Here is a 23,828-nt window from a genome sequence, read left to right on the forward strand (position 1 = left end):
TACAATCATAGAATATCCTGATTTGTGAGGGATCCACAAGGATCATCAAGTCCAGCTCCTGACCCTGCACAGGACAACCCCCAAAATGACCCCATTGTGATTCAAATATAGATTATGTGAACTAAGATTTGATACAAATTGTGATGGGATGAGAAGATATTTGGAGTCTGAACTGCACTTCATAAAGCAAATAATTAACTGAATCAGTCAATATCAGTAAGGATATTTCCAGAAAACAACTTCATAAAATCCATAATATTCTTATTTTTCAAAACAAAAGAATAAGATTAATAAGGATAATGCTTATAAATCTTTAAACACCAAATTGAAATTTATTTCAACTACCAAAACCACTACAGTTAATAATTTCAATTGGGAATGCTTTACATTGTCCAGGGGAAATTCTCCCAACTAGTGTGAAGTGAATTTTATCAAGATATGTGACTTAAAGACAGGACAAAAACTCCTCACAAGTTTATTTTACTGTTGCCAAACAGTAATTCATTGGCATGCTGTCTTCACCGAATTTTTAGGCAATCAGCAAACATGCTTGGTTCAACAGACATCATGACCTTTGGCTCCATATAAAATAAGGGATCTTAAAATCAGAGTTACAACTCAGGCATCATATGTTGGATTCAGTACAGACATAGGTGCTTATCTTCATTTTAACTGTCAAATAGCATCCCAACTGCCTTTCCTTCTCCAAAAAGTGTGCCTTGTTTCATCTGTCAGTTCTGCAGTGATATCTTGAATACTCAAAGCCCTCTATCTATTTAGGCAACTGAATCCCAAATGGCACCAAGCCCATAACCCACCAACCATCAGCTGAACATCTAATGCATGTGCATTTGATTTCGAGCCAACAGACATTACTTACGATCTCTTCTACATTAAAAGATTATCACCATATATTTTCCAAAGGCTGAAAGCATCCCCAAAACCTGAACTTCCAAGGATAAAAAATGCTAAGCCTGAAAGATCTTAAGGGCTGCATTCTCAGTTTTGTTTTTCAGAAAATAAAATTCTGCTTCAACACATGCTTGAAGATCTACAGTAAATCTGCTCTGTAAATCTCACAAGTGACTAGAAGGAATTGCCTTTGAAACTGAGGCACAGCTCATATCCTACTTAGCAATTCTGTCCTGTAAAATTGCATCAGGATGTCTCATTACAGGAACTCTTTCAGCTGCATGCAAACATGATCTTGGCTTCCACACTGCTTTACAAGCTTACTACACACCATTTTTCCAAAAAAGGTACATTCCCAGCACTTGGTGAGGAATGAGCCTCCAGGAAGAAGACAGCTTGATACAGGCATTCTGCTTTTCCACAAGCATATTTTCTTGATCAATCACGGCATATATAATTATTATATAAAAAAAAGTAAATAAGCTCACCCAAGCTTACCCACAAATGCTGATGTATTGCAACTAAGCTTGACAGAAGTCTAGTGTTGGAACCCAAGGTGTCCCTCAGACATTCTTGGATGTTCCAGGTCCAGGTCAGAAGCCTCTGAGACCCTGGCAGGCAGCCGGAAACCCCTGTGGTTTTGAATTTGATCCATGGAACAATTTACCAACTTTGCAGGAAGAACAAGAAATCACAAAAGTTTAGATATTATAATAGAAGTAGTCACAAAGTGAAAGGAAGGATTTTTGAGTGCTGTACAGGGGGGTTTTAGGCCTTGTACAGAGGGGTCTGAGTTTTGTACATGGGGGTCAGAAGTTCTAAGATGGAGGGATTTGGGCATGCCCTGTCCTCCTTTCTCCTTCCTATCCTCCATGTTCTTGGTGATGTTGGCACTCACAGATTGGTTTAGAGTAGAAAGTCACTGTTAAATATAGGTGATAGGCATTGGGGAAAAACTATAAACATTTAATACGTAATGTGTGATATAAAAGATGGCACCAGCCCCTTGGGTGGGAGAGACGGAGAGAGACAAGGAGGGAGAAGGAGTCAGAGAGAATGCCAGGGAGTCTGTGTGCCTTGAGATAACATGCAGTAAACTGCCTCGAGACCAGACAACTGAAGACTACTGAGTCTTTCTTTGAAGGCCCGGGTTGGAGGAGAGACTTTACCACCTCCCGGGGTCACCCCAATCTGGGGGTGATTCCGACAGTCTAGGGCATCAGGGATACTGAAACAGATTATGGTTTTTTTGGCTTGTCACCAGCCATGGTGAGAGGAATCAAGAGGGATGGCAGTGCAGGGATTTGCATCTTGTGGTCATGGGCAAATCTACAGCATTTGGGTCGAGAAATTAAATTATCAGATCAGAAAGGTTCCAACCTAAAATGACATGTTTCACCTCTGTCATACTGTTAGTGAAGTCCAGCAGCAGTGGATAAAAGGTAGGCTGGGGGCTACACTGTAGGAACAAAACCAAGTATTTGGTGAAGGCAAGATGCTATGGCACTTCACTGGAACATCTGTCTGTGAGACTGAGTTTGGAGGACTAATTCATCTCTGTCCAGTCATCAGTGTAGCTGCCCTCACCCACCTCACTCCAAACAGCAGCTCTTACCTTTCTGGGGTACTGGGACTCCCAGCTCTTACAGAAGTCTCTGCTCACAGCCCAGAACCCCAGAGTGAGTCACTCTCCACTCTTGGCATATTTTGCTCCAGTTATCTTGACCCAGACATCTCTCCAACACAAAGATAAGTCAACCTGCATTCTGATGTAAGAGATACCTGCATTTTGCCCCCCTCAATTATGTCACATAGAGCAAAAAAAAAAACAAACAAACAAACCATGAGGGAGGATGTTTGTCCCTCCTTCCTCACTTTACAGGAAACACAAATGAGTGGTGTTACATTACATAGGCAGGAGATTTTCCTCTGCCTAACAACTGCTGTTTTCCCCTCACGGCATATGGTCTTATTTAGTTTTTCTCTCCTAGCAGTGAACTAATATACAAGAGGAAGACCTTTGTCTTTTCACCAAGGGAAAACCAGAAATGTACTTCTAATGAAAGGTAGACACTTATCTTGGTGCCATGAGGAAGTGTTCACACCCCATTAAGCAGAAGGTAGATCCCTGTCTCTCTGGTTCTTATGTTTGTTGCCTCAGATTGTTAAACAGAGCAAGGGCTCTCCTACATCCAAGCACCTGCATTTAATTGCAGCTTATTGCATTCCCCACAGGGAAACAGGAACAGCTGCAAAGGAACACTGTACTGATGCAAGAGCAGAAAATATTCTTTTTTCCTGAGCAGAAAATGTGCTGCTTTCTACAAAAAGCACACCACTCTAGAGAGAAATCATTAAAAAAAACATCTAGTACTGTTTGGTTTTCCTGTTTTCTTTCTTGGTTTTCATTCAAACAAGTTAATAAACTCCTACTAAATAATAAAATTTTAAAAATTTAAGAATCTATAAAGTATATTTAAAACTCCTATTTCAGAAAAAAATAATGTTTCTGGCTGAGCAACGTTCTTGTTTTCTAATTGAAAGATTTTCCATCATGCCTTGGCAGGTCATCTAGACTTAAATTGAAGTGAATATAATTCAATAAAATTAATGAATTAAAAAACAAAAAAACAACAACAACAACAACAAAATAAAAAAAAATAAAAAAATAAAAAAAATAAAAAAAAAAAAAAACAAAAAAACAAAAAACCAAACACAAATAAGGGTTTCTCCCAAATCTGTTTGTTAATTAATAGCTTATTTATGGAGGACAGTGTAATGAAACTCTGGGAGACCATGTACATTTTTTACCTTTACTGCATTTAGACCCTTTTTCTTTTCAGCATTTGTTCCATTTATTTGTCTTCTGAATAAAGCATTTTTAGTATGATACTTAATAGATAGTGTATTATGAAATAATATTGAGAGGCTAGCTTTTCCTGCTGTTTTTTTATGGATTGTTTTCCTTTGTCTTTTTAAGAAACTGCCTGGAATGAAGAATGCTGAAAACCTTTAAAATTATGCCAAGCCCCAAATGCAGAGGCTGGCCAGCAGTTCTTGCTTTGAACTTGGGTGTTTTCCACCAGCTGACAGAATAATGAGCAAATCTTCATGTGACACAGGGCTGGTTTGAGAGCTCCTCCAGCTTAGGAAAGCAGAGAAAATCCTAACAGAAACCCTGTCCTGTGGCTTGATGAAAGTCAGCAGAAAACAAGACACGGTGATGCGAGGAACTATTCATGCTCATCTCATGGGGAAAAGCCGGCAGGAAAGTTTCTCCTCGTACATTAAATTCAGGGCTTCCTGGCCTAACTAGGTCACCTCTACAAAATTCAAATGGAAACAATAATCCTAGAGTTTGGAAGCCCTAGGGCTTCCCAGCATGGTAACAGCAGCTCTTTTAGATTGCAAATGCTTTCTGGGCCCAAGTTTTAAAAGAGACATTTGCTTTTTCTATATCAACCTCTGTACCCAGAGGTGGCACAATAAACAGTAAAGTCACAGCATCACTCTCTGTCTGGGCCTTCTAATACAATGCAATAGATGGGAAAGAGCTATTGTTTCTTTGCATATCCCTCTCATGAATTATTGAAATAAAAAAATGAGAATCTTTCCTTTTTTTCCCCCCAAACTACTTAAAGAAATAGAATATTTAACCTCCCACCTGCTTACCCAAAATAAAAAAGAATAAAAATGGGAATGTTTTCTTATTCTCTTTGAAGCTCACTGGATTTAAGCAGACTGTAATACTGAGGTTTGGTTAGTTGCATGCCCTGCATGCTTCGTGTTATGATCCAACTTCCTTATTTATTTATTTTAGACAACTGAAATAGACTTGTTTTTAGTCTAAACTATTGACTAAAAAAGTCAAAAAAGAGTCAATTTGACAGTCTCAGTGTATGATGATGCCTTTGACAGAATAGGCACAAGCCAAAAGCAGCATTCTTTCCCCACCTTGTTTATTTGCATCAGCCTTAACTTTGAGATGCCTCTTTTGGACTGAAGAGCAACTCAGCTTTAACAATCCTTCTAGGTTTTGTCTTAGGTCATGTAACAATAAAGAATTTTCACATGGGACGAGTGGAGTTTTCATTTAGAGAGAAGACAGAAAACACCTCCACTCATGCAGGTTAAGTGAAGGAGGAGACAAATACACCATTGCATAGTTATCAAGTCATGAATGCTGGGAACTGAAATATCTCAGGGAATTTCATCTCCTCCTCCTTCCCATCTTCTATCCTCCACACAACTGTTTAGCAAAAGGCCTGTGAAGGGGTGGCTGCTGCTTGTGTTCCCCCCTTGGACCCGTAACCACATTGCAGATGAAAAGTAGAAACCACAAGATTGCCCTAAACACATGAGAACAACACCTCTTTCCTTTATGTCCCTGAGCATCTTAGAAACCACCTCAGTTCTGGAAGGTCTGTGTGCTCATCCCTGCAGAGGCACAGTGACAATCCTACCCAGGCCCTAGCTAGCTCTGCTGTGTGCCTCTACACTCTGGCTCAATTTGCTCTGATTTCTGCCTCATGCTCCTTTGCTCCCCAGCTAAAATGAGAGGCTCCAGAGATCAGAAGCTCAAGCACGATGGCCCAGATAATTTTTTGCAGTGGAAAAATATTCTGTGGGACTAAAATGAATGCAACCTTCTAAGTAAGTTTCTTTCCTCACAAGACCTTTCTAAGGATTTAGTTGAAAGGAAGCTGTCAGTATTTCAGTCTCTGGTAACAAGTGAACATGGATGCTAGATAAGCGGCTCCAGCTCTCAAGGAAACATAGAAAACTTTGGAAAACAGTAAGGAAACTGTAGATGAAGAGAACTGGTTAGTACTGGAAGGATATTTGTTAGTATCATTAACTCTGAATTAAGCTTTAATATTTCTTTCATTTGCTGGACCTGCCTCAGGTTAATTAATTTTCTGCCAGACCAGGCTTTGGTCTCTCAGTCACCAGCAGTGATGACAAGCCTCAGGTTGCGACAGATGAAGTTGTTCTCAAGTTCCAAACATAGACTGACATCACATTTGCTTCCTGTCCAAGAGTATTTTCCTTTACCTTGAAAGGTAAGGCAGTTTCTAGGTATTAGTGGGCAAAGAGCAGGGATAGGAGCAGTTCCCTCTGAAGCAGCTCATTTCTTCCCATGTTCACGCCTACATTTCTCCTCTACTGAATTTTCTAAATCCTCATAAGTCAGACTGAGGTAATAACTCTCCACATTTATAAAGATGTAATAATAATGTAATAATAAGAACATTCAATATTTTAATAGTAATATGGTGCCATTTTTTACTCTGTGGTTATATCTCATCAGCATCATGAAAAGCAAGATCTAGAAGAAAATATAACATAGAACATAAAACAGGATTTCAGACTGGGTTTTTACCTTATCACAACCAAGAGCAATGGTCTTTACTTGTTACAACACCATCTCCAAACTAAAATATTCCCAGAGTTCTGAGTGTCAAATGAGTTTAAGTAAAGCCATTGTAAGAATACCACTTTTTATAATGACCTACATATTGAGAATTAGATGAAAGTTCTACCAGTTCCATTCATCACACATGTATTTGTAATTGAAAGGTGACACTTGGCATCTCTCCTGCTTACTTTCTATTTGTCATGTTATTTTTCATATTGACAGGCCACGTCTTGTCAGACTTTGTGAATATCACCTACACTGGTTAAACAAACTGACAATTTAAAATAATTATTCATAAATCATGCTTTCTGTTGTTAGTCAACGAGTTAGTCCCATTTGTTCCCAACTCCTTTCCTAGTATCTGAGGCTAAGGTGTCTAAACATTTGAGGTTATCTGAAGCTAAGAAAACACACTTTTATTTGGCACTCAAACAGTACATTCTACTTGTCTATGTTGGAGGCAGCAGCTCCATACCCAAGGCTTTTTTTAAGCCCAAATTAAATGAATTTGTGTATATGCACACATCATTAAAGTACAACATTTAGAATTTATCCAAGATCTAATTGCCTGTACACCAAATGGAGTTTTTATTGCTCTCTGTAATATGAAATCTAGATAGCTATTTTTGTTTGCTTGTATGCCTGCCAATATAGAAGTTGACATAATTCAATCTTTCAGAGTCTAAGCAACCAAGATGATTAAATTACTTGCATATTATTATATCTTGACAGAAACTCCGTCTCGCGAAATATCATTAAATCTGAGGGGGTTTGTTTGTTTTTAAGAATATTGAGTTGCAACAGAAAAAAGTCAACAAAAATTTGCAGTCTACATAAAAACAGGGAAATCTACAATATATTTAAGACATGTGAAAAATGAATGGCAAGTGAGTGATGGATTTCTTGGCTACTATATAGGATGAACAAAAAGTAGGTGCATGGAGGCCTTTTCTGACAAATATGTATAAATTCTTATTTAAGATATATCAATTTGAAAAATATTTTTTGTTACTAGTAAACATCTGAATCACAATTTCAGGGATTGTTTTAAGCTTATTTGAATGTTTTCCTGATTATCCTGTATGGTAAGGTTTTACTGAAGTTAGTCACATCATGCAGCTACTAACTCCTGTATTTCTTGTTAACATGAACAGCTAAAAAACTTCTATTACTGTCTCATAACAAAAGTGTTGTTAAAAAAAAGGAAAATAAACACCCTAAGTACTTCAAGTGCCATTTGCAGCAGAACTGCATTCAGATTTCTCTATGCACTTCCTCAGTGAGTCTTGACCAAGCACGAGCGACAACCTACTCTCTCAGACTGTCCAAGAATTTAACATGTAAAAAATGTAAATACTAATTATCAGTTGAAACTAAAGAGATCTGTTCATGTGATGTTTGCCAGCTAAGGAGTGTAAACTACTTTGCCTCTCATGGTCCCCTTCACCTGTGTCCTCCCACCCACTCTGCTTCGTGTGTTGTTTCTCTTGGAGATCATTATCCTAGCCCTGGATTCTGAAACACTGACATGGTCCAAACAATAATTTACTCTCTCAGTTGTGAGCTACCCAGAACTCCAAGTATTCAGGTTTCTTGCATACAGCTGCCCACTTATAGACCCTTCTGATGTCTGCAACACCAGCAGACCAGCTGGCATGTAAAAGTAATGCCAAAGTACATAATATTTCTCTTTGGATACCTACCAATCATGCCATCAATATTCAAGCCCTGAAAACAATGAGGAATTTACCTAAATTGAGGTCCAGTAAACCTAGCAGAGATGCCTACATGTTCTCTTAATTTAGTTGATAGGAAGTCTGAACTGAAAATTAAATAAAGTAAACTATTTTCAGTGAAAATTATCAAATGTCCCTGACTCTACTGAAAAATTCAACAGAAAAAAAATTCTATAAACCATAGTATCATCTGCAAACAAAGGAAAATTTTCATCGGTTTCTCTCCACAGCCAGAAGCTGAGGAGCACAAAGGAGCCCAGAAAACCCAGTGTTTAATAAACATCCTTAAAGATTTTACTAAACCCTAATATTTTAGCTGACTAAGATAGAATCACTCACTATTCCATCTTGGAGAGTTAGGACACTCAGTTTACATGCTGGCTGAACCTCACTTACATTTCTTTATTTAAATATATATTTATTATCTCATTTATTATCAGCAAAACATAGAACACTTCAAAGCTTTTGGCCCCCTCAATCACTACTTTACTGAAGGTATTATTTTATTACAGAGATCTGGGTAATTTTCTAGATGTGGCATATATCAGTAGTACTATGCCAAGTTACAGAGTTGTAGGAAGCAAATCTAAGGAGAATAAAGCAAATCCATATTTTCCCCTCCTAATCTTCTCACAGCCTGATTTTCACAACTCTTGGCTTATAAATCGATTATTTTCATTCAGTGCATATTCATAAAAATTCCTTATTTTACAATCATAGAATGGTTTGGGTTTGAAGGGACCTTAAAAGTTACCTAGTTCCAACTCCCATGCCATGAGCAGGGACACTTTTCACTAGAGCAGGTTGCTCAAAGCTCCATTCCACCAAGTTAATTTTCATTTAAAAATACAGTACACATTTAAAAAACCTTTTAGACAGTGTGTGAATAGCAAATTCAACACCCATAGAACTTCTCGGAGGGCTCAAAACCTTAGGTTAACTTTGTAAATATTGCTGTAAAACAAACAAACAAAAAACCTTAACAGATACAAAATCCAGTGACAGCTAAATTAAATTCACAATAATGTCTTTCCCTGGAGATGAGTGGTTTCACTGATGTTTCACAGATACTTCAGCAATAATCTCTTTACACGGGCATGAGGAGTCAGTTTTACAGATAAAGTATCCTCCAAGAGGCAGTATTTCAGATTACTTCATGATTAGCATGATTAGCAACGGTCTTAATTTATACAATTGCTGAGATATACACATTTTAGCTGCATCATGGGCTTACACATATTCATAGGCATTTTCCCCTTTTTTCATATTGACTGCAGTCTGTTTGCCTTTTCTTTCATTTTTGTACCCTGCCTTTTCCATCTGGTGTCTCTTTTATCTCCATCTAACTAATGAAGGTTTGCCCACTCCAATTTAGAAGTTTCAGCTATGACAGTTGTGCATGCTCATTTCAAGCACTTGTTATTTATACTTATTCTGGCTTTGCTGTGCAAGGACTTGGGACTAGACCTAGCCAGGAATTTATTTTATAAAATGGGCCTCTCCTAAAAATTATTCTCATCAGCTCAGAATAATTAATGGATTAACATGAGATTCAGATAAAATGAATTTTCAAATAGATATGGTATTATTTGGTTGTGTTTCTATTAAGCTAGTTTTCTAACTAGTCAACATTAGGCTATTCAGAATGTTTGGATTTATTATACCAGAACTATGTTAAAGCACCACACAAGCCTCTCATATTTATCACATGTAGCTCACTACAGAGGTCAGCCCATACAGGTTCCCCCATGTGCTGCTTTGAATAAAGACATCAGCTGGATCAGTAGGGCAAGTTTTAGCAAGTGTGTATGAAGAAAAATAGCTCTAACATCTGCAAATAGGAAGAAATTTAAGAAATTGTATTTAGGAAATGCAGTGTGCTACCCCTGTTATGGGGAAACTGCATTGCTTTTAATGTGCAGGAAGAAGGGATGCTAAAATATTTCATATATTAAGGAAGATTAGCTGTATTATTTTTGTCTAACAGTGAAATAGAAAAGCACATTTATGTTTAGAAACAGAATTAACCAATATGTATTCTTTACACACATAATTAAGACAGTACCAAATTTAGGTAATCACAGGCACATTTGGTCATTTACAATAGAGTTTTTCCTTTGTTTGCCAAGGGCACTTCTTACATGAAAATAATTAAATCAGACTACAAATACAATCTATCATAGAATTCATCCTCATATTCCATATGGTTTGAGCATAACATCAGAACACCTATTTCTTTTATAAAGGTCCTTCACATTTTATGCCTTTGCTCTCTTTTTATATTTTACTGTATCAAATCTCAGTGATTGGTTACTTTGTTCTCAGTCCCACTGGGCCTGTTATCTGTAATTAAATATAAGCCTCCTTGATATTAGTGGTGTGCTGATGGATTGTTGCTTACCTACCAGGCAGCACTTAGAGAAATGGAGGTCCTTGAAAGCAAACAGCATCAGAGCATAAATCAGCTAGAATGAAGACAGGAGTGAATATAGATTTTTGTGGTAGGAACGCTCAGGAGATTGTTCTTCGAAGTCCACAGATTGGAGATTACATTCATATTGATTTATCGTCAGACATTTATTGATCATTGGCTAAATGACTCTACAGATAAACATATGTATCTTTCCACTTCTGCCACTAAACCTCACCTTACTGATGATGCAAAACTAAAAGCATAATCCTCTCAGACTTAAAATGTTAATTAAATGCTGCATGAATATAATGCTGTGTTTGCAGTACAATAGGGCTAAAACAAATTACAAAACCGAATCTCACCTCCTACTCCTATTAGAACAAATGAAAACCTGATTAAAATATTCCAGATTTACTTTCAACATTTTAAGTAAACTATTCTATGACTATCCCTGGAGTTCTAAAATCTCTTTACAGCATTTCCTGTAACACCACATATACATTTCAAAAAAAAAAAAAAAAAAAAAAAAAGAACAAAAAAACAAAAAACCTAAAAAAAAAAACCCAAGCCTACAAAACTACAGGGCATTACTATGGAGATTTGATGTCATAGACAATGGACAACCTGATGAGTAGGAGCTGTCAGCAAATTCCTACAATTATTTTCAGCTAGTCTTATTAATTCATGTCCTGTAGTATCATAGAACAGATCCTACCTTCTATGGAGCCAAGGCAGTTTACTATAGTTCAGTAGTGAAATATTTTTACTTAAGGTCAGTTTTTTTCTGGTTCTTTTTCAGAAACACTTTTTTCCATTTGCATGGTGCACTTAGAAATATGAAATTCAAATGCGATCACACCACAGATCTATTTTTGCAACACATGTAAATCTAACATTTCAGAGATACAAGTCTCCAACTAAATGCAACTTACTCTTCAGTGTTGTCTGCCATTTGCAACACATTGATTTGGTGAAATCCCTATGATGCTGAACTCAGTTCTTGTATTTACTCAACAGCAACCAAAGCACTAGAAAAGTTAACAACGATGACCTGGCTATATGCCTGCATGAGCCAAAATGAAGCAGAGAAGGAATATGCAAAGAAAGGACCAGTTAAACACAAAGATGAAACCAGCATCCATGCAGTGAACTGCCAGCCTAGTTTTAATGAACTCATGAGTTTGCTCTGGACATCAGCTAAGATTTTCACATGCTAATAAACAGAGAGGGTGACCTGAGCTCAGCCTTTGCTAATTAACACTCTTTCCCATCCAGACTGGAAACTGGTACGCAGACATTTAGTACCCCACCAGTTACTTGTGCCTCAGCAGTGTTCTTCTCCCCAGCAGCAAAACATTTGGTGAGAAGAACCATCAGAAGCCTCTGCAAGTTTGGTGCACTCTCCCACCCTATCCATTTCCAAAGTTGCTTGTTAGGAGTGCCTGAATGTAATCACTCCACCCTAAAAAACCCAGGACAAACCCATTAGAAGTACTTTCTACTCCATACACAGTCTCTCTCACAAGGATATTTTGGTTCTCACATGCCATCATAATTTTTCCCCGATCACAGAGGTACTCCTTTGAAACCTGTTGCTGGAAGAAAAACCCTTGCACTTCTCCAAGCCATCTGGTCTCCTGATCTTTCTCTCTTGCTGCTGCAGACTGTAATTAGTCCCAGCTGAACAGAGAGCCTCCTTTAAGAGCCAGAATCACCTGGGGCATATATGTTTCATTGCAGAGCATGGACCAATATTTACAGATTAAAAGAAGTTTCCTGTTATCTTCCTTTCCTTGTCTTCAGAATCTATACGAATAAGATTGGATTGGAAGTTCATAGATAAGAAAATTATTCACCACCTTTTATAATACATGTAGAAATTAGGAAAACACATATTATTAGTTCAAAATTCCAATTGACATATTGAATTGAGCTCACCCACTGGAAAAAATGTATATTTAATTGAGAAGATAAAATACTTATTCGCAAATAGAAAATATTGGTTTTGTAGAAAATTATGTCAGAAGCCAGGGGTTAGAACTTACTGCCATAAGGAAGATTTTAAATTAGGAAGGGTTAAGTCTAAGAAATTGTGCTGAGTTGGAACTCTGAAAATGTACCTAGTGATATTTAAGGTTAACCTATGCATAATATGCCACTAGAATGAAAATGCCTGGGTAACTATGCAATCAGAAATGCCTTTATAGAACTGAAGGAAATGAAATACCAAAAAATAATGAGCACTTTGGAACAGAAAAGCCTATTGCTTACACTTTATTTTATGAAAAGAAAACTAATGAGACAGTATAAAACTATTTTTCATTTCATGGTTATAGCTTCAGTGAAATGTCTAAACAAAAAAAAATTGTTCATTACTGTTCATTATTTATGTTTTTATGAGAAGCCAGCAACAAACTTGACTTATAAGAGTTAATGCAAATTGCTCTTACTGCATCCATACACTCATACTATTAGAAGTGTGGAAAACTCATAATGAATAATGTGAATTTATTTCATATTTGCTTCACTGCCACCATGAGGTTATAACATATAATAATTTGAGTGGAAAAAGGAAAAGAAATTAAGAGATGCAATCTTGAGGGAAGAAACAAATGCAGATGGCAGGAATTGCCTGCTTTACAGTGACTGGGCTACACTCATCCATATACGCTACCCTACTTCTTCCCTCTGTCCATAAGAGCATGCACATATTTTGAATACCTTGAGTTGAATTTCACATTATTTATGGTGTAATTACCAAGATCTATGGTGGAGACTTACAGACTTTTGGCCCCCCACCATTCTCAGACTGTCAATAACCACTCTGCAGAAGCAGAAATAGCAAAACACATCAAATGCCTTGGAAAACAATGCTGTGCCATCACCTAGGATAAATAAGACTTGTTTTTTTGGTGGCTGGCACACAGTCTTCCTTCACTGACAGCTTCAAATACCACCATCACTCAGAGGCATCTGAATTAAACACTCTAGATTGATGCTGTGAGTGCACAGTGCTCATTTGGGTCAATAACAGCGCCGCGCTGTCTTGGGCACATCTGTTATTCCACAGTGTACTGAGACTCACAAATTCATAGCTGGAACTAAACCCCCTGCCCCAAAAACCCACTTGTTTTAAATGTTGCTATTGAGATTCACAAAGAATAGCACAGCACTACACATGGCAGGAAGGAGTGTTTGATGAAAATGCTGATTGGCAGCCATGTGTCCCTAGTTCTGCTCCTGGTTTTGCAGTTGACCTGCAGTGCGAGACAAAATGAACCATTTTTGTCACTTTGTGCCTTTTTTTACCTATCCAACAGATAAGGTAACTGAAACTTGCTTTTTCTTTGAAAGCAATTGGAGATGGATGTGAGAACAGCAAAATGTATACATTGAGAGCAAAAAACCTCAAGCAGGGGCACAAAAGGCCTTGATGAATGCCTTCTTGAATAATCTTTATATAATTTCTTCATCCCTCTAAATATTTATAATAAAAATAATGTAAATATTCTATAGAATTTGATGCTACCATTTGGCTCTGCAATTTTTGTGAAGACCTGAATAATATAATGCAAATTCTCTCCTTGACAAAATGAGGCCAATAACTACCAATCACTCAATTCTGCTCAAATTTTCTACAAAAGAGCTATAGACACACACTACAAATAGTTAAAAATACTAGTAACTGGGTATTAGTAAGACAAAAAGGTTTTACTGTGAAGACCTCCTAGACCCAATTTAACAAACAGCTATAGCTGAAAATGTGTTTCTTATTGGGGAAAATGTTTGTGATGTAAGTACTACCCTTTTACAGTCAAGTTTATACCCCATGTGCTATCATGTGGATAAGAGTTTTCTCAGCCTCAATTTCTTATTTTCCCTTCTTATTTGAATAACAGCTGGGAATGCTGGCATATTATAAACTGCCAATCTCATCAGAAGCTGCACTTAAAAGCATTAAGTAAACATCAGTTTTTAAAATTAAGTCTTCAGCATGCTGAGAAGCATGCATTTTTATCTCAGATTACAAGTAAATGTGTTAAAAATTAGGATGGTGAGCACTTTTCCTGCCTACCCCTCCTGCTAAGTGTAAAATGCATTGATTACAGTGGTTCAAGCTATCCATCCCATTGTGATGATTAGAATAGTTTGTTGTGAAAAAAGAAATACATCTGGACAAAAGATAGGTATTATAACATGGATATCTTCTCCATGCTACTTACATTCTACATGATTTACACACAGTAATATAAATACATAAATTATTCACATGCAGTAATATGAATATATAATAAAGGTCTAATATAAATACCTTTATTATATAAATGTCTGTGATTGAATACTTTGGAGTTGGCATAGAGAGAGAGTACATCTAGATACTTCAGGGAGGGAAAGGCCATACTGATTCTAGAAGCTATGTTTGACACCTTGATAAAGTCTATGATTAAGGAAATACACAAAGCAAGAATAGGAGCTGAATGTGATTGAAGTATAGTAAAGAAGATAAAAGGAACAATGCCAAGTTTAGGTGGACAAACTACAGAAGGACATATCTAAATTAGTGAAGGTGAAGGAAAAAGTGAGTGGAATATGACTCTCCATCATGTCCTGGGATTAGAAGGGAGCCTGGCCAAAATTAAAGAAGGAACTGTAAGTAGTCTAGCTATAATCAGTCAAGGGGTATTATGTGAATGGATTGCCAGTGTCATTTGTTCAACAGAGAGATTAATCTCTGAATAAAGCAAATCTGCATGAAAATTGTTAGAAAGAACCACCAAGTTTTGGCTCCTACCCTCTAACATAACAGGAGCTATGTTCCTACATCTCATCCTCATACACTGAAAGACTGGCCCAAGGGTCACATTAAAGGCACAGAGAGCACTGTTGAGGGCAGTTCTCCTCCTGTTTCTGTGTAGTATTTTATATATATACATGCATAGCAGTATTTTATATATAGCAGTAGTGCATATATATATTTAATAGATAGAAACTGGCAATATTCAATGTGAAAGCTAAAAACATATTTACAGCCTAATAAAACCACAGACCTATTTTTTTTTCACCTGTCCTGTATGATGTAATTCAAAAACTTGCCCAGCATTTGTGCTTCAAAGCATTTCCCAAAATAACAGAAAAATAAGCAGCTGCATTGTAGGTTTGCCTCAACAGAACTCGATTTATCCAGTTTCTTTTGCTTCTGTATTCCTTTTGTTTTTATTTTTTCTTCTTCCCCAACACATGTACAGAGTGAATCTGATGCCTGGTATATGTGGTACAGCTGAAAATCTTGTTGTGCCTCAAGAAAATCTTGTTGATCAATATCAATTCTATGTAACTTACTGTGCATTCTTTGATCCTTCTTGAGTAGTTATTAAAAAACCATGTCCTTGTGTTAGTCATCTACACACAACATTGCTGGGTTTTTCTCCAATAGTGATACAGGCACACGCAGACAACATTGAAAAGAAAACATCATTCCATCTGGACAAATAATACTGATTGACAGAGTTATTTTTAAGAACACTTATCACTCAGGTTTTTATGTGTAAAATGAGATAACAGATCTTTTCATATTTTTTTTAACTGAGAAACACTCTCCAAGTCCAAGTAGGCTATGTTTCACCAAAAATCCTCAAGTGATCTATTTGCACTGTGAGTATTCACAATAATTCATGGTTTTGTCAGCTATGCATTGCAGAGTGTATATGAACAAGAATCAGATGATGGAGTATCAATAAAAGTAAAAATATTACATTTATCTTAAGAGTTTTCACTGGATATGTTTGCTTCCACATTCACAGTGGAAGCAGAAGACATTAAGGATGAGCTAGGAGCTCTCTTTATATTTTACTGATCCAACATGGAGTGAATGAGAATCTGGCCCTGGAAGTGCTGCACAGTGTACGAGTGACTGCTATGAACCACCTACATTTCTACACAACACACCAGAAGCTATCAGTCAGAAAGTCCTGAAGAAACAGTGTTCATCATTTCCATTGTAAGGTTTTTCCCCTACTTCTTTTAAGTAGGAAATCCTTCTGGCGTGGGCAAGTGAATTTTAATATTCTGCCTAGCAGTAAATCTGCATCTAAAAATAGGATAACAGGTCATGTTATGGTTTTGACATTTATTTGAATATGGTATTTGCTTGGTAATGTGGTTACCAAGCAAACCTCAGGCATATGTTTCTGTAAGCTTTATGTTTGTTAATGGTACTCCAGAATACCTGTGGAGCTCCTTGGAGTTAGGTGCCGTAAAAAAACCCCAAAAATAAACAAGCAAGAAAACCAAGCCAAGAAAAACCTCCAAAACTAAAAAAAAAAATCCTTTATTCTAAAGAACTTATGTTCCAAAGAGAGTAAGAAAAGTAACAAATAAACCTGCAGCTAAACTACTGTGAATAAGTTTCCTGATCAACTAGAAAGGAAGTGAAATCTTATGACTTCTCCAGAGTCACTGATCATTCCTACCTTTCATTGAATGAACAGAAAAATATATTTATTTATATGTATTTTAAGTCTGTCAACTGGACAGCCTGCTAAAAATCAACACTTAACAGAGAGGAATTTGAGGAGAACCTGAATGACTATATCACACTGAAGAATAAAGTTCAAAATATATCTATCTGATATATGTTAGCTCATCAGATATGCTGTGAATCACTTACAAAAGAAACCTTCACATTGCTGCTAGGATATTTTCTATCAAACATTCACCAGCTCTGACATAATTTTTGTAAATGCTTCTAATTCATATGAAGAAAGTATATGAAATCACTGTAGATATTGTTGTTTATTTTTAATTTTCTATGGGTTATAAAACGCACACTTAGAACTAAATGCCAATCGTTTCCTCTTCAATGTTGCTGAACAAGATATCAGATTCCTAACGAGGAAAAAACAGAACATCAGTTTGTTATGCATCTTATTCATGAGTACATCCAGAAAGGATGAATAGATGACTGACTGTAATAAGGAATAGCTAATGATACACAGCACAGTAGACATTTTTCATTATACATCACTTCTCTCCAGTTACCAAAAGTATGGATTAGCAATGATGCTGGGAAAAGGAACACACCTGACATTTTGGTGCCTCAGTCAGCTCATACAAATGAGCTAATTTTCAACACATTGTTGCAAATCCAACAGAACTTCCTGAACATCTTATATTTTCAAATTAGAGATAACAGGGAGCAAAATTATAGATTCCTCTCTTTTGCATTTAGTTGACAAAGATAAAAGGCAGTGAAAATACTTATATATGTATCACTCAAATGAGTGAAATTTGAGGAACGAAGGAAAAAGACAACATCAATAAGAAACACATTTGCTGTTAATGACTCTAAATCATGTTTCTGCTTTTTTGCCTCTTGCAGTCTTAACAAAGGCCCTTCCATAGCACAGCAACACTTACAGGACAATGGAAAAAACAGTGAAGAGGGTTTCTTTAGTTTTAACCTGTGTGAAAGAAAAGCATGCATCCAGGCTTGTGTTTCTAAGATTATTCTTATCACAGAATTTGACTGAGTTTTAACGTATGTTTATAAGGTATCGTGACCACGAGAAGACTAAATCCTTTTCTAACCTTGAACAGAAAGTACATCTCAGCTACAGTGATTGCTCTAATGTAGTGGGGTGAGTATTCCTAAATATGAAAGTTAGAGACAAACTACTTGTGCTAAATATGCAAAAGGGTTCCTTAACCATGTATGTCTTCCCCTTCCTACCTGCCAGAGACCTTTTTTCCTTCCTGCTCTCACATCAAATATGACCATTATCAAATGCACTATATGCACAGGGTCATGCAATCTTTTCTTTGCTGACCTTTGCAAAACTGCTTTATAGTCTCTCATAGAAGACTGAAATTAATCCACTGGGGAAGACAGAAATATCTGGGGTCAGAATATGCTTTCCTTCCTGCAGAAAGCATGTTGTATAACTGTCTGAGAAATACTTCAAAAGGAGAGGGTTGTCTTTTCTTCCACTCTCTTATTACTACAACCAGAGTTTGAAAAGTTCATTATTCCACATATTTCTGAGGTGTGTTTTATTTGAACAGGAAATATCTCAAGGAAATACCTGTAAATGACAATCTTATGCCTGACAAAAAAAAATCATAGAAATTTTGTGCTTCCAGCCAGAACTCAGGGTTTTTTTCTCTCATAACACACCAAATTATAACAACAACAAAAAAAAACTGTTTCAGCCTTCTTATGTAAATGAGGATTGTTCATTCACCTAACAGAAAAATAATTCTATTCAGATATCAAAAAAATTATTAGAATCCTACTTGAATAGCAAGCTGTTAAAAATTATTTCACATAGTGTTCTAAAAGAAAAAGAGCATTGATACCATATACTATTAATTATTTTATTTGGGAAATATACTTCATCCATAGATATAAGAAGCAGGAAAGAAAACAATCCAAAGTTTTGGAGTAAGGCTCTTACACATAGCCAGAAACACTACTGAGGATGATGCACTTATTTGCTATTTTGGAATGAATAATTAGAAAGCTGTGTAGAGTAGACTTTTGTAGAAGCTAAAGAGGAAGAGACCAAACATTAGATTTCCATCGCTCCAAACTGATGGTGAGGTGAGATTTGACAAAATTTAATATCTCTGAGCAGTGGTGTTATTGTCTCATTAATTCTGTTTTAGTGCATAATGACTTGGGATTAGCAAATACAGTTTGTCATGCAACTTAAAAAATATACAAACCTGTACAGCTTTATTTTCTCTTCTAGCTTTCTTTTCTCTACATGTAATACCGTAGAGAACAAAACTCTGTTAATGTTCTAATACATTTTTAATGAAGAATAACAAACTGTTAAATCACACATTAATTATTTTACTACATCCTTAATGCAATGAATAAGTAAACTCTTTGACAGTACTGTTCTTATAATATGAGTAGAGATTTGCCAAAACATGGGTGATAAGTGAAAAAGACACATACTGGCGTACATCTACTGACATGTGATTACTGTCTAGCTACTAAATAAACAATAACCATCCATGGTTTCAGGAATATACAAGCATAACCCCATAACAGACATAAAAAAAACAAGGGAGTATCATGAGATACTGCACTGAGATACAGCTGTCAGATGTATTTTGAAATTATCATAATTTTCTAAATATGCCAGTGTAAGTCAGGTGGTAGTTTTTGTTTACTTGTTTGTTTTAATGTACATGCTTTACAACAATCAGGAAAAGGAGAATCCAAAACTAGAATATGAGATCCAGCTTCCTTCCAAGACCTTAAAACCATCTATCTTATGAATGCTACGAGCCAGGACTGTTCCTTCCTGCCACACTAGACCATTGAAACAAAGATCCCTAGGAACACAAAAGTATTAGCCTTAATCTAAATCTTGACCATAAGCCTGCAACCTCATTTTCAAAGCTCAGCTCTCTGTCCTAAGGATCCTATAAATTGATATAAGCAGTGTCAAACTTTCCAAACAGAAAAACAAAGGAGGTAAACCTGCTCTGCATGTCTGAAAGGCAGATCTGACAAGCTCAGCATGAGAATAAGGGTTTCTTTCATGGTGGAATCCACCTTGGGCCAGTATTCAAAGCTGAAATCTTCACTGGGGATTCATTGAAAAAACACCATCTAAGATAAATATTAGAGACATTATTGTGCTGTCTAACTAAGCTATTGAGTAAAACTCAAGACATTTGCTAATACTGCTCATGTATCTGATTCCAATCAACCATATCAGCAGGCATCTCTTTTTTTCTCTGTAAGAAGTCTTCTTTAATGTTCTTTAAGGTTCTTAAGATCACAAGCAATTTTTTGAGTTCTTCTCAGTGGATTATTGCTGCTAATGAAAGAGTCAATGGGAGCTAACTGTATTAAAATTGGAACTGCATTTAGTGATAGTGAACTACTTAAAAAAATGTCATTTGCCCTTATAAGAAAGTGTGGTCATACCTGTAACATTCAAACCTCAGGATCTTCATTGCAGCAGGTAGTCTAGGTGTAGGCAAAAGTGGACAGAAGTGTCTAAATTCTCAATGTCAGCCCAAGGGCCATGAACTGTAGCTTCTTGGAGGAACAGGTTTCCAAACTTCACATGCTGGAAATGAGGGAAACTTCTTTGGGAAAGAGGATATACTTTTCCATCATGATTATTGGTGTATTTGCTAGAAATGAAATGCATGAGCATTAACCTCAGCTTGAGAGAAATCTTCATAGTCAGGAGTGGTCAAGCTCTGAGAAAGTTTCCCATCCTTGCCAAGAGGAAGAGACACCTTGCAGTGATCTACCTATGCCTGATCATAACTCAGAGAGGAAAGGTCCACAGGTTCCTTCAGGAGGGATCTAAACATCAGCTGGACTGTCAAATCAATTGAAATTCAACCCTCTTGGAAATTTTTTTCCTTTGCCTCCCTGTTTTCAATACTCTTTGGCGATAGATTTTCTTGTATGCGTATGTATATATATATGCGCAATACATGTATAATCTAAAAGCAATAGTAATTAACACAATTTTTTTTTCCATCAGAGAATTTGGCCAGATATATATCTTGGGTATGAGCTGTTGAGAGTGCAGAAACAGGGAGAAGAAAATTGATCATTTTTTCCTTAGCAACTTTTCCATAAAGCAGTGAACCTCTGTCACTTAAAAAACCCTGCATAGTTACAGACATGCTTCATGTACAAAAGCTTCTCCATAGAGCTAAGGTCAGCTAAGCCATAACCTATGTCTATGTAGTTCTGTTTCTGTCATAAGCTAGTGAAGATGCAGCTCAAGAGATAAGAGAAGGCAGGGTGGTTTCTCTCTCCCAAATAGGGAGAGATAACAAACACAATAAAAGTAGAATGCAAATAGTAACACGATGAGTAAGTATGAAGAGCATCAAAGTCAGGAAAAGCTGTGATTCACAGCCTTGACCTGGAACAATTTTACAGCCAAGTGACTGGGCTGCAGTAATTTAGTTAGTCTATTGTAAAGTGGCACCTTCAGTGTTGAAATATTTTAACTGTTTCAATTTCTGGCAGTTTCTTAAAATATTAATCCAGCTTGTTTCTCTGCCTCTTCTTCCCCAGTCCTGATCACAGTCAAAGTCAAATACTGTCCCAGCTATGGGCATAGCTCTGATCTGCAGTTCAACTTCCACTCAGGTCACCAGACAGCACTTTATCAGCCTGCCAAGGAAAGGCACCTGCAGAGGTGCTCTGCAGCTGTGATATGGCACAAGTTGGTAGTCTTCAGTCTTATAGTTTATATGGTTAGTGGCTTGTTAATGTTAACTAACTAATGGCTTATTGCCATTCCTGGTATTTTGCATAGTCTGTACAAACTACTTGGAGTAGTTCAGCACTGGCTTTTGCAGATAATCATCCCTCAGTTATAATATACAGAAAGGACTGTAGCAACTTTGGAAGGATTGTCCTTGCATCAACTTTATGTGCAAAGTGTGGCACCACCAGCAAACACAGAATCATAGAATCACAGAATCACAAGGTTGGAAGAGACCTTCAAGATCGTTGAGTCTAACCCATGCCCCAACACCTCAACTAAACCATGGCACCAAGTGCCACATCCAGTCTTTTTTTAAACACATCCAGGGATGGTGACTGCACCACCTCCCCGGGCAGACCATTCCAGTATTTTATCACCCTTTCTGTAAAAAACTTCTTCCTAATATCCAGCCTGTATTTCCCCTGATGCAGCTTGAGACTGTGTCCTCTGGTTCTGTCAGTTGCTGCCTGGAGAAAGAGACCAACCCCCACCTGACTACAAACACCCTTCAGGAAGTTGTAGAGAGTGATAAGGTCACCTTTGAGTCTTCTTTTCTCAGGGCTAAACAGCCCCAGCTCCCTCAGCAATTCCTCACAGGATTTGTGTTCCTAGCCCCTCACCAGCCTTGTTGCCTCCTCTGGACGTGCTCAAGTGTCTCAACGTCCTTCCCAAGCTGAGGGGCCAGAACTGGACACAGCACTCAAGGTGTGGCCTCACCAGTGCTGAGTGCAGGGGAAGGATGACCTCCCTGCTCCTGCTGGCCAAACTATTCCTGACAGTGCACTGGCCTAGGGTGCCCTGTGCATCTTTGACCACCAAAATACTCATAGAGGCTGTTTACAAGCTGACTCCACCAAAGGCACACCAGGTCCCCCACTCATGTGACTGGATCACGGGTCGCACACACATTGCACTGTATTTTTGTGCTTCATCCCACAGTTCAGATTTCTCCTCTCTTTTTAATTTTATGCATGTAGGTGAAAGGGCTCTTGAACATTAGATAAATCTTGTGCCTGACTGAAGAGAAAGGGCAAAAATAGATTATAAATTACATTTTCTAGTTTTCCAATCTGCTTACCAAATCCTTTTTTTTTAAACATGTGCAAGTAGCAAGAGCCTATTGGGTCAACTAGTTTATAATTAATTATTGATTAGATATTAAAGCCATATGCTGAGACTCACTTGGAAACCAAAGTGCTTCTTTGGTACTTATGTTAGCATTTATTAAATATGCATTATTAATCTGAATTACATTGTGTTCAAATGTAAGCCCTTAGAGCAAAGATAATGATCACAGCATTAGTATTTGTAAAACAGAATTGATTTTCCAACTTCACCAAATTAGGTGAAATATGGGATAGGCTGCAGGTGTTGAAGAATGAGTACTACTAGAGTAAGTTGGCTCGTTTAGTTTTTTCTGTGTACCACAATAAAATAAATAAAAAAACAAGCCTAAACCTAATTTATTCCCCTAAATAGTGGAGGCAAAAACAAGATCTAAAGGTCTTTAAAAATAATTAAGAAACCTTATTCATACATCATGGTTCACACATTTTTGTTCTACATGCAAGCCTTGCAACATCAAAAAAAAAAATTAACTTCAGTTTTCCGTATGCAGCTATTTCACACGAAACTGATAAAACTGCAGTGAAGTAAATGGCTCAACATTTCCCTACATATTTTGAAATAAATTATTTTCTTTTTCTTGTGACTAAATATATTTATGTAGGGAAGAAGCACTAGTGATTAAATGAGATATATGACAATATTTATGATAGTTATTAGGGCACATCTTCAAACTCGACCATGAAATTCACACCTTAGTAACAATCATTATAAAAAAAGTAAGAAACCAAAAACTGACCCAGCGGTGTGAAGGATTAATGTTAGTTTTTACATAACAATATATTACAGGATAATTTAATTCCTTTGATAGCACTTTTATTTAATGACCAGTTTACTGTTTCTCTGTAGCCAAAATGGTCTGTGATTTGCATGGAGAATTTTCATGTTTATATTCATATTGCTTTCAGTCAGCAACAAGAATTCAATAAGAAAAATACTGACATGGTTATAAGCTTCACACA

Source organism: Vidua macroura, chromosome 4, assembly GCF_024509145.1.
Source record: "Vidua macroura isolate BioBank_ID:100142 chromosome 4, ASM2450914v1, whole genome shotgun sequence".
Taxonomy (NCBI): domain Eukaryota; kingdom Metazoa; phylum Chordata; class Aves; order Passeriformes; family Viduidae; genus Vidua; species Vidua macroura.